Below are 10,087 nucleotides of genomic sequence, written 5' to 3' on the forward strand. Positions count from 1 at the left end.
TGATAATATGCAAGTTCCATTAGGGATGCCTAGGCCATACATTCATCAACCTCCTCAACAACAAGGCCAAATTCCAATGGGAATTCCAAGGCCAATGTATGCACCACAACCCCCCATCATTAATCAAGCTCAATATAACCAAGGTGTCCATGTTGCACCTCAAGTTGCTAATCCACCACTCGCAATTAGAGATCACTATGTGCCTAATGAGTATAATGCACCCACATGCATTCAATTGCCACCATTTAGAGCACACCATTATGAGATTAAAGCACAAACTATCCAAATGCAACCTAACTTTCATGGACTTCCTAGTGAAGAACCTTACAAGCATTTAGATGAGTTTCTTGAAGTTTGTTTTACCGTTCAATACACGGACATGCCGGAAGAAGTTTTAAGGCTGAAACTTTTTCCATTCACCCTTAAAGATAAGGCGAAGTATTGGTTTAACAACCTTAGGCCTTTTTCTATAACTTCTTGGGCAGAAATGCAACAAGAATTTTTGAAAAAGTACTATCCGGTTTCGAAGACGAATGCTATGAGAACCGCCATTAGAGAATTCACACATGGGGAAGGAGAAACTTTCCACGAGGCATGGGAACGCTTCAATGAATTGCTTAGGAAGTGTCCTCACCATGACATGCCTAAATGGCAATTGGTCCAATTTTTCTTTGAAAGCTTATCGGACAATTATAAAGGCATGGTTGATGCTTCAATGGGAGGTTCTTATACAGACCGGCAAGAGGAAGACGTGTGGCGTCTTTATGAGAGCATGAGTGAAAACTCTTTGCATAGAACATTGTCATCTAGGAATGGTAGAAATTCTCAAGGTAGGAAGAGTGTTGGCTTGCATCAAGTTGACCACTCAAATGATATAACCGCTGAGATGAAGTCTTTATCTCAAAAGTTTGATCAATTGATCAATCAAAACTTGGCGAATCAAGTGTCTTCCTTTCCTAACCATTCTCCTCGAGCTCAAAATGAATCATGTATGACTTGTTCTAGTGTTCTTCATTCTACTTCTAATTGTCCTCATGGACAAATTCAAAATGAACCCATTGAGCAAGTTAATGCAACATTTGTGAACCAAGGGAACAATCCTTATGGTAACCATTACAATCCCGGTTGGAGGAATCATCCTAATTTTTCTTGGAAAAACCAAGGGGAGGTTTCAAACTCTTCCTAAGGCGGTTTTCAAGGGAAATACATTCCACCTCCACTTCAAAACCAAGGATCCCAAGGTTCAAGACCATATAACTCACAAGGAAATCAATTTGTTAATTCTCATTTTCCTAACCAATCATATTCTCAAGGAAATTCTAGAGGTTCCGCTTTTGAGGAAAAGATTTTAAATGCTTTGGGCACTCTAGAAGCAAATACTCAATTGTTGCATTCTTATTCTCAATCAATTGCCAAGCTAGAAACCCAAGTAGGGCAAATAGCTGAAACACTTAATGCTAGAGAGAAGGGAAGATGCACATGAATGCCCCAATCAAACAACAATGTGTTGTAGAAACCAAATCCTCATTGGAAGGGCATAATGTTGAGCATGTCAATGCGGTAACAACCTTGAGAAGTGGTAGGGTAGTAGACAATCAAGTTAGAATGCCTAATGAAGAGAGTGAACCGGTACAACCTCAAGTTGTCACCCGTCCCGTTCCACACACTATTCCTCCTTCATTGTATGTGCATGATCTTGAGAATGAGAAGCCCTCAAATTGTGAGTTGAAAGATGATTTCCAAAGAGATTCATTGAAAACAGTGTTGAAAAATGTGGTTGAGAAAAGTTCTTTGAAAAATGTTATTCATGATTCTTCTTTGAAAAGTGATTTGAAATCCAATGAATTGAACAAGTTCAATGCTGAGAATTCTTTGAAAGAAAATGCTGAAAGAGTTTTTGAAAAAGCTCCATTTCCGGACGCCTTGAAAGGGTCCATTTCAAAAGAAAGGCAAAAGACCAAGAACAATGAAATAATGGATATGTTTAGGCAAGTCAAAGTCAATCTTCCACTTTTGGATGCAATTAAGCAAATTCTGACTTATGCGGAAGAACAAGAGCCAAACATCAATGAAAGTGGTCTTAACCGAACAAGTGAGTTCCATTCTACAACACAACACTTTGCCAAAGTTTAAGGACCCCGGTGCACCTACAACATCTTGTATCATTGGTGAACATGTCATCAACCGGGCACTTCTTGACTTAGGGGCTAGTGTTAACCTTCTTCCCTATTCGGTTTATGTCAAATTGGGCCTAAGTGAATTGAAACCGACGTCGGTGGTTTTACAACTTGCCGACCGATCCATTAAGAAGCCTAAGGGGATAATTAAGGATGTGTTGATTAAGATTGATAAGTTCTTCTTCCCGGTTGACTTTGTCGTCATTGACACGGAACCGGTGCCCAATCCAAAGAACCAAATTCCGGTTATCCTTGGCCGTCCTTTCTTGGCAACCTCAAATGCCAACATAAATTGTAGGACGGGGATAATGAAGATTTCTTTTGGGCACATGAGAGTGAAGTTGAACATCTTTAACCCCACACCCAATCCATTTGACAAATATGAGGAAGAGGTTAATGTGGTAGAGGAATATCATGATCTTGCTTGTGAAAGGAATGAGCTTTTGTGTATGAACAATGTTTCAAAGCCTTCATCTTCATCTTCAGCATTGTATGCAAGAAAAGTGATTTCGAACTTTTGTTGTAAAAGGGCGTAGAAGCCCAAGGAAAGTTTTGACAAGGAACTCAAGACATCTTTTGAGTTTACCCCAACAAGTTCTTCCAAGAACCATTTGTTGGGAGTGACTCGAAACATCTCTCATCCCAAAAAGGAGGGGATGCATTGTAAGATCTTTGATCCCGGTTAAAAGAACCTTAGGTCTTGCTAGAGACGTTAAAGACTAGCACCGAAATTCGTAGGATGTTAAAACCCTATTCCTCCCTCATTTCTATCTTGCATTTTGATTCTTGCGAAGTCTAGATACTGTTTTTGTGGTTCATATACATTGGAAGGAACTGAGTAAGGGATTGCGTGAGCATTCAAGTCATTTTGAGCATTTAGGCATAATTTCGATCAATCCAAGTTTTGGTTCGATTGATCGAACATTGGTTCGATCGATCTAACTATGGACTCGATCGATCCAGCTCTCATTTTGCACCCAACAGTTAGAAAAATTTTGGACCTGCATCCAAATTCCAAAATGCATGCTCTCGGGATCTCCAAATTTTTGAAAGTTCGATCGATCGTAAACCATTTTGATCGATCGAACTATCTTTCGATCGATCCAACATGTGGTTCGATCGATCATGAGTCCCAACATTTAGAAAAATTTTCAGGCCTCATCCATTTTTCAAAAATGTATGCTCTCGGGACTTTTCAAAATTTTTCATGTTCGATCGATCGAATTCCAAGTTCGATCGATCCAAGGTTCCAGCACGTGTCAACTCTTGAGCCCTTAAACTTGTACATTCTTTATCCTCTTCGATCGATCGAAATCTTTCTTCGATCGATCAAAATTTGTATCTCATTAATTTAATTTCCTTTGATTTTTCAAAATTCCAAATTCAAATTAAAAAAAAAATAAAAAAAAATATTTTAGAGTGGAGACCTAGGTTCGATCGATCGAACTTAATGTTCGATCGATCGAACTCTGCATATCGTGTTTTTAAAATAAAACCGAGTTGGATCGATACACTTGGATCGATCCAACCTCGAAACAAACCCTAACCCTAAGTCTCCCTTTCTCTCAATCTCAAGCTCAATCCGGCCAACCTTCATCCCAATCATCTTCCCCATCTCCGGCGAGCCAATTTCGCCAAGGATAAACTCCATTTTCATTGCGACTTTGCCCCTTCTCTCTCATCTCATCTCTCTCGGTTTAGAGGTAAACCGAATGCAATTTTCTTGATTCCAAGCTTAAATTGATGCATGTTATTGATTGTTTATGTAAATCATGTTCAATATGTATGAATCATTCATTGTTGAAGCTTCAATTTCATGATTACATGCTATATATACACACATGCATTCGGCCGAACCAAAATTCGGGGTTTTTGATTTGATTTCAAGTTGGGGAGTGTTTGGGTGTTGTTGATTGTATGAATGGTGTGTAGATGGGCCCACAAACACGTTTGTGTGGGCCCTGTACTCTAGATCTCACAGATCTGTGACTTTTTAAATTCGGCATTCGCACAGTTCGATCGATCAAATTTGTGCTTCGATCGATCGAAGTAGTGAACTTTATTTCACTACCTTCGATCGATCCAATCTTGTGTCATCTTCATGCTATCTTTATATGCACAATGCCTGTGATATTCCACATTGGATGCATTTCATACCTACATTGCTTAGCATGATTCACATTTCATCACTGTCATAGATTCATGTCATCCATATTTTGTCTATCTTATTTGACATGAATATTTCTATATTATGCTTCAAATTATTTATTCTGGTACTGATTTCCATTGCAAGTTTTTCTACTTGCAGACCATGGATACAAATGCCACTTCTTCTGCTTCTGCCATTTCTGAGCCTCATGATCTGATGCCTCGCTTTGAAGAGCGATTTCAGATTCTTGAGGATATGCTAGTTGCCCTTAGAGCTAACTTTGCTACCCTTCGTCTGACTCTAGTGGCTGCCCTCAGGAATGAAATTGTTTGCCTGCGCGGAGAGATATTGACTGCTATTGAGGGCCTCACCAGCGAAATCCGCACAGTCCACCCTACGCATCCCGCTCCCTCTATCTGATATCTTTCTATGCTCTATATCTCTGATATGCCTCTACCACATTTGTGATACTTTTATTTTTGTAGCCAGACCTGTCGGCTTTGACTCTGGATGTATTGCACTTTATTATCATTTCTTATCTATGATGGATGTTTTATGATTTTATCTTGATCTATCACCGTTTGATCCATCAGGTGCATCCCAATCGCTTCAGTGAAAGAGTACCACCCGATTTTTTAGGACCACCTTACACCTCTCTCTATTCTCTATCTTTCATCCCATTTACACTTGCATGTCCACTGTGCAATGATTATCCTACTTTGCTATCTAATGAGTTTATCCGAGTGCAAACTTTTCAGGACCACAGTTTATCCCAAGTTTAGGGGGGCCATGCCACCCACTTTGGATACTTCTATCCCGATCATTCATGTCTACAGCACTGGTATACTCTTTCCATTGTTCTCTTCACACATTGAGGACAATGTGCAGTTTAAGTTTGGGGGTATTGGTGTATGTTTCAGTGTTGCTTTAAAATTCAAATTTTGAGCATGTTTTGTGTATTTGAGGGATATTTCTATACTTGGTCCTTTTCTAGCTATGATTTTGATCTTTTGAGGACTATATTGCTTAAAATTTAAAAATTGCTTGACTTGAGAGTCCAATACTCCTTGTATGCCTTTTGAATGCCATTTAGGAGTAAATTTTTCAAAAAAAAAAAAAAAATTTATTAATATCATGCTTGCACTTGTGGTCCACATCATCTTGATTCTGTGATTGTTTTGAGATTCATTCTAGGATTCTACACTAGCACCGGCGCACGCTAGCATTCAATTGTGGGGTACATGCTTTGTTGATTATTGAATTGGTTAGATCCCAATTGGGCTAGTAGTGCATTGAAAGCTTTCATTCTTGATAAAGGTGGATAACAACCCCTTTTCATTTAGTAGCGGGGATTCTTGCCTCATTAAGCAATGAACTTCTCGCGCTGAAAGGTGGAGGGCCCAAACTTTAGGTTAATAATTGAAAAAAAAAAAAAAAAAAAAAAAAAAAAAGAAGTTGCAAAAAGCAATAAAAGTGAGGACTTCTCCCAAAAGGTGAGAAGTAGGAAATGATTAGATGGTTGTTGTCTTGATTTGTAGCCTAGTTGATTTGAGTTTGTAAGTCCGTAGGGGTGTCTTAACACCTAATGCCCTAAAGCCATCTGGTTTGGGAGTCATTGACCTAAAGCTCACTACATGAATCTTCTAGAAAGCTTAAGAGATCATGCACAATATTTCCATCTTTGATCCTCAATAAAAAAAAAGAAAAAGAGTGAAAAGAATAAGCGCACCTAGAACAATAAAGCTTTAATAAAAGGTCCACTCTCTTATCTTGATGATCAGTACTAGATTTGTGTGCTAGTTTGAGGGTAAGGATGTGATTACTTCTCTAGTTGGCTAAGATAGCAACACACTTGATGCCGGACCTCTCACATGGATTCTAGACATGTTTCGATTTTCATGATCATTTTCTTGATATGTGGAGGACCATATTTGCTTGCTTGATATTGAAATTTTGGGAGATTGCTTAGAAACGGTTGAAAAATTACATACTTAAGGTAGTTTTATCCCAATACTTGTTTGCAATATTGGTGCCTCTTTTGAAAGAATGAGCTTAATGTTTGTGGGTACCATTTCTAGAAACCCTCACGAAACTTTACTCTTCCACTAGGGGTAACCTAGGGGTTTAAAATGGTTGTTGCATATGTTAAATGCAATCGAGTTCCCTACGAAAATGGTGTTATCATTTTACTTGCTTTCCAGTTTATACTTGTAAAGTTGTTTATTTCATTCCTTTACTTCTTAGTTCATTGCTAGGGACTAGCAATATTTAAGTTTGGGGGTGTGATGAGCACTGAAAAGTGCGTATTTAAACCCGTTAAGCTTAAGCATTCTAGTACCTTTATCTATCTTACTTTGCCGTTTTAGACTTATTACGTGTTATTTATATTTTCAGGCACTAATCCCAAAATTGAGCTAACTCAGCCAAATAAGAGCTTAATTGAAGTAATTCTGACATAAACCAAAGGAGGGAGCAAAGTGGAGAAAGAAAGGAACAAAAAGGAATCAAGTTGTGCAGCTGAAAATTTCGATCGATCCAACTTAGAGTTCGATCGATCGAACATCTTTGATCGATCACAGTACTTCTCGATAGATCCAACCTTGGCCTTTGCTAAAATTCCAAGTTCGATCGATCGAACATCACCTTCGATCGATCGAACCCTATTTTGTCCTATTCAAATGATTGATCTTATCCACAGCTGTACGCCTACCAACCACTTTTGTCTTTTTCCCTATAAATATCTTGAAAATATCCCAGCCTTGTCATTATCCGGAGGAGTCAGACCACTTCGATCGATCCAAGATGCAGTTCGATCGATCCAAGTTAAGGTTCGATCGATCGAACTTCCTCCAGCGAGAAAAAGTTAAAGTCCAGCTCATTTATTCCGTCCTTCATCCAATCATTGGAGAATATGCCTTGCACGACCACATCTCATTATGGGGTGTATTTGACCTATGATACACTTTTTGAGGGAGTCTCTTGTCACACATTGAAAATCATCTTGGAGGCTCTTCTTGGAGAGGAGGAAGGAGGGAAGCTAGAGCACCATTGGAGGAGATCTTCACCAACAAGGAGCAGCCATGGAGTTAACCCTTGAGGGTTGGATCATCACTACCTTGAGTGGCTAGACATCCTCTTGGGGCTAGAGTTAGCCCCAAGCATGCTTTCTATACTCTAATCTTGTGTATTATTGAGGGATTAGTGTTGTATGATACATCTTGATATTCATGTATATATAAATCTTGATTATTTCATGGTTTGTATGGTTTAATGCTTCCAATTGACTATTCTATTCTATCCATATGTCTATGTATGCTAGAGTAAGATATTCATGTGCTTATCTCTAGATTTAGTGTTTTTGATGCATGTCTATGTGTATTAATGCTATAGATATAGAGATTATCAAGATGATATGCTTAATGAATGCTATTTTGGTTCATTTGATGGTTTATGCCTATTCTTGATGGTTTGTGCCTCTCTCTTAGTGTAGATAGCTTTATTTTCATGCTAGTAGTGTAGATTTAGTGTAGTGGTAGTGTAATGTTAGATGGGAGGACAATCTACTCTTGATGTTTGATGTTCCATGCTTGTGAGTCCAAATGGCATATTCCTCTAATATTGTGTTGTATATGGATTGTGAGCTTAATGAAGGATTAATGACTTGTTTTGATCTATTGTGCTATCCCCATGTTGTCTAGACAATATATGCTCTATTGTTTAGATATATTGTGCTCTTCACATGATGTTTAGACAATACTTGCTTGATTTGTCATCCTTGCCAATTGAATCAACCTAATGCACACACACCCTTATCATATTGCAACACATCCATTACCCTCAATTGATCACTTGTTAGTGGTATAGAAAAGTATTGCTTGGTGGTGATCTCTACACCCCAAGACCTCTCTCTCTCTCTTGTTTACTTCATATTATTTTATTTAGTTGAATTCAATTTAGCTTAATCAACCAACGAATCAATTGTGTGATCACTCGACCTACTAACCCTAATTACCATAGTTTCACAATTCGATACACCATCAAATCCCTTGGGACGATCCCTACTCGCCCTATCTATATTTTATATAGAGAAAGGTAGTAGTGGCTTTCTATAAATGTAAAACTTGGCCACCTCCTAAATTCACAACTCTTCAAGCTTTGTTGGTTGTGGCGACTCCATCAAGGAAACCAACAACAACTATGTTTTGATCACCTCTAGATTAGCATCATCAACACACATAGACATGCATTAATTCCATTAAATCTAGAGCAAAACACATGGATCATCCATTCTAGTATACACAGACATATAGTTAGAGATAGAGAATCAATTGAAAGAATTAAAATCCATACACATCAAGTAGAAACCACAAGATATATATTAATCCAAGATCAAAACATTTGTACAATTAAATCCTCAAAAATATACAAAAGACTAGGTTTAGGAAGCAAACTTAGGGGCTATCTCTAACCGTAAGTGAAGGATTTAGCCACTCATGGTAGTGGACATGGAACCCTTAAGGGCTAGCTTGGAGGTTAGCATCATCATCTCCATCCTTGCTTTCTTCCGAAACACTCGTTCTAGAGAGCAAAATTTTCTATTCTATCTTTTGTAATCCAAAAAACTATCTAGCTATTATAATTCTTGGTCAATAATATCAATTACACTCCTTTGAGTAAGGACCAAGTCAGAATAATAGCCTCTCATTGGAAGAAATTCACAACTAGCACAGTTAGGTAGAAAATGGCGTGTTCGGGAATTAGACAGCTCACTGCCAGCAACATTTTCGATCGATCGAAGATGTTCGATCGATCGAATATTAGAGCTTCGATCAATCGAAGTTGACGTGGCACCCAAAATATCTTCAGACTTTATCTTCATGGCTGAGCTGGCACCGACTTCATTTTGATCGATTAGAGACCAGTTCGATTGATTGAAGCTCCTCTTCGATCAATCGAAGTTCCTCTGGTGCATTTTCTTGGCTTCTTTCCAACTTTGCTCCTTAGCTCCAAAAATGATCTAAATGACTCTTGTTAGCCTGTTTGAACATTATTCACCTGAAATAGGCAATAAAACAAATAAATATCTAAGACATGAAAGTAAGATAGATGAATGGACTAAAATACCTTAGCTTAGGTGCTGAAATGTGTCACATTTGAGCACTCATCAAGATGTAATCTCAAGCTCAATGGAATAAAGGAGCAAAGTGGAAGCAAATTGGTGAAATGAAGCCCCTTTAATCGATCGAACAGATCTCAAATCGATCTCACATTGATTGTTCCAACAATGCCAAAATGGATCGAGCCTTTTGTCCTTATCCTCAGCAAAATGCTTTCTTCGATCGATCCAACAATTCTTCGATCGATCGAACTTCTTTGATCTTATTTGCACCTACCACTTTTGACCTCTTCCCAAAAATATCTTAGCCTTGTCTTTATTCTAAAAAGGCGCCGCCATGGTTCGATCGATCGAACCAACCTTGAGATCAATGGAACTGCCTCGAGTTATGTGAAAAGTTAATTTTAAGCTAAATTAAATGTGTGCTCATGGTGCAATCATTGTGGGTCCTAGTGCACGAGGTCTAACCATTGGGTGTGACATTTGAGCTATCTATATAAAGATTTTAGCTATTTTGAGTAAGGAGGTTGGTGTGATTAGAGAGACTTGACTAGAGATTAGAGAGAGAATACTCAAACTGGGAAAGTTCTTTATCTCTTCTAGGGTTTCCACCAAGGAGGAAGAAGAATAAGATTTCTAGCATGG

At 38.4% G+C, this 10,087-nt stretch overlaps 1 non-coding gene across 1 annotated transcript; it reads right to left on the reverse strand.

The window, feature by feature from the left end:
• Positions 1–533: 533 nt before the first annotated feature.
• On the reverse strand, positions 534–642 carry LOC132310900 (small nucleolar RNA R71). The gene has a single exon (XR_009482740.1). It is a non-coding gene; the product is annotated as a small nucleolar RNA R71 (small nucleolar RNA).
• Between the last annotated feature and the right edge of the window lie 9,445 nt (positions 643–10,087).

The sequence above is a fragment of the Cornus florida genome, unplaced genomic scaffold (assembly GCF_030987335.1).
Source record: "Cornus florida cultivar Cherokee Brave unplaced genomic scaffold, ASM3098733v1 CherokeeBrave_3.0.0_Hap2_Chr05, whole genome shotgun sequence".
NCBI lineage: Eukaryota > Viridiplantae > Streptophyta > Magnoliopsida > Cornales > Cornaceae > Cornus > Cornus florida.